This window comes from Nannospalax galili, unplaced genomic scaffold, assembly GCF_000622305.1.
Source record: "Nannospalax galili isolate Female #2095 unplaced genomic scaffold, S.galili_v1.0 scaffold129, whole genome shotgun sequence".
Taxonomy (NCBI): domain Eukaryota; kingdom Metazoa; phylum Chordata; class Mammalia; order Rodentia; family Spalacidae; genus Nannospalax; species Nannospalax galili.
In genome coordinates this window covers 136,179-138,830 of record NW_008360030.1, presented here as the reverse complement: position 1 = coordinate 138,830, position 2,652 = coordinate 136,179, and the positions used below count along the sequence as shown (strand labels likewise).

At 49.9% G+C, this 2,652-nt stretch overlaps 1 pseudogene; it reads left to right on the top strand.

Moving 5' to 3' along the window:
* Positions 1 to 1,143: 1,143 nt before the first annotated feature.
* LOC103726503 lies at positions 1,144 to 1,894 on the top strand (annotated as a pseudogene).
* The last annotated feature ends 758 nt before the right edge of the window (positions 1,895 to 2,652 follow it).

The window sequence follows — 2,652 nt, the reverse complement described above, 5'->3', positions numbered from 1 at the left end:
AAATATTTGGACATTTTGTCTCCAGTTGGTGGTGCTGTTTGAGGAGGTTTTAGGAGGTGTGGCCTTGCTGGAGGAAGCGTGTCACTGGGGGCAGGCTTTGAGAGTTCTTAAGCCATGTGGGATTTCCAGTTGCTGGGTTCCTGTGCCTGCTTGAAAATGTGAGTATTCCGCTAGCCACTTCCTACCATGTCTCCCCATTATGACAGACTCTAATCCCTTGGTCACAGTATTTTATCACAGCAACACAAAAGTAACTAATACAGTGGAGTACCAGATTGAGATACCCAGGAAACAAGATCAGGTGCACAGGTCACAAGACATAAGAGCACATAATTTTGTTGGGGTTAGTCAAAAGTCATTACGTCCATTTTATAAAAGCTATTCCTACAATTCATGTATTAAGAAAAAGGAAGTTATGAAATTCACAAGTAAATGGAATGAATTAGAAACAAGTGAGGGAACCCAGACCCAGAAAAACAAATGTACATGTGTTCTCTTGCATAAGTGTATGCTAGCTTTCAATCTTTAGATAGGCGTGTTTCAATTGGAAAATCCTCAGAGATTAGAAAATAAGGTGCCATGGGGTGTAGTTCAAGGGAGGAGAGATAGAATGCAGCAATACAAATGGGAAAGGAGAAAAAAAAAGACTGACTTTGCATGGCGTGATTGTGCATGCCTTTAATCCCAGCTCTTGGGAGGCAGAGGCATGTGGATCTCCGTGAGTTCAAAGCCATCCTGGTGTGCATAAAGCTGGGGCTACAGGGAGACCCTGTCTCAAAAAGACAAAAAAAGGGAAAGGAGAATAGTAGATAGGATGGATTTAATGGGGTGTATAAAGGAATGGTAGGGCAGAAGAGTGAGGTAAGAGGAGGGATAACTAGTACTAAAGGTCGTTTGAAAGAGTCAAGTGGAAACCTACTTTTCTAGTTTGGTTCTCTATTGTTGTGACAAAATACTCTGACCACTACCAACTTGGGGAGAAAGGGTTTATTTGTCCTACATCTCCAGGGTCACAATTCATCAGGGAGCCCAAGGTAGGAACTCAAGGCAGGAGCCTGCAGGCAGGAGCTGAAGCACAGGCCATGGAGGAAAGCTGCTTAAGGTCTTTCTCCTTGCTCTCGCTTTCCCTGAGGCTCCCCCACAATGGGCCCTCTCCAGGAGTTGGAACAGCAGAAAAAACAGCAGCCCAGCCAGCCAGAGCACATGGAGCATTGGGTGTCTAGTGCAGGAGGCTCAACCTGCTCCCCCAGCTGGGGGTCTATCCCCACCTCCAGGATACCCCCCCTCCACCGGGTCCCCCTCCATTCCCAGGTCTGCTCCTCCGCAGGGGTCTCAGCTGCAGGGCATGAGCAGGGGAGCCCCACCCCCTGCAACCCTTCTCTCCCTACAGCACAGGCTCCCAGCAGTGGGGCTCCGGGGCCCCCAGCTTGGCTGCAGTCATTGCAGGAGCCAAAGTCAGGTAAGTGAGTAAGTAGGAGGCTGTCTGGGGGTGGGGCTTGGCCCCCAGGGCTGAGAACAGTCGAAGCACTGGTGGTGAAGGGCTCATGGAAGAGATGAGCGCCATGCTGGCCGGGAGAAGGAAAGCCACACAAATTGGGGAGAAGCCCCCCAAAGACCAATCAGGCAGTCAGGAGGAACCAGACCCGAGTTAATGTCCAGAATGAACTTGCGGAGACACTGGGAGAAAAACAGCACAACATTGCCAAGGATGAAGTCCTCATCTTCTGTGACTACCTCTGAGGCCTACCCACTGGAGGCCCAGCTCCAGTGACGACTCTGACTTGGAGAGGGTGAAGCAGGAGCTTCTGGAAGAGGTGCAGAAGGAACTGCAGAAAATGAAAGACGAGACATTGAGGCCTTTGTCCAGGAGCTGAGGAAGCCGGGTTCCCCTTGACCACGAGAACCCAGAAGACCTATTCTCTGCAGACCTCTCCTGTCACCTGCTTTCTCTGCCTGGACTTGACAGGGAAAATTGGTTGAGGACTACACAGGAATGCATTCTCCCACTCCCACTTGGAAGCTTCCAAGGGGTTGTGGCTTTCTTGATGCCACGTCCACACCCATACTAGCTGCTGATTGGCTAAGGAGGCCCCACCCCCCTGCTCCCTTTGGTCCTTCCCCTCTACCTTTGGGCTGGCTCCTTTGCTGGGGATGTATCAAGTAATCCCACAGTAAGGGGGAGGAAGGAGGGACTGTCACATTCCTTTTCTGCATTCTCTATAATGCTATGGAATTTTTTTTTTTTTGGTGTTTTTGAGACAGGGTCTTCCTGTAACCTCAGCTGGAACTCACTATGTAGACCAAGCTGGCCTTGAACTCACAGAGATCCACCTGCCTCTGCCTCCCAAGTGCTGCATTTGTGTTAAGTGCATCCATGTTGTGAGATGCCCGCAGAGGTCTGGAGCTACCAAAAGTTGTTGGCCATCATGAGGGTGCTGGGAATCAAACTTGGGTCCTCTGCAAGTGCAGTCAGTGCTCTTAACCGCTGAGTCATCTCTCCAGCCCTTTCCCTTTTCTATGAGGAATTAAGATGCTGTAACTTTTGGGGGCACCACAAAGTTTTTTTGAGGGGGTAGGATTTCAGGGTCCAGACCATTTTTGCCCTCCAGGAAGACAACTGAGGGGAAAAGAGGAGAGGAAACCGAAAGTCAT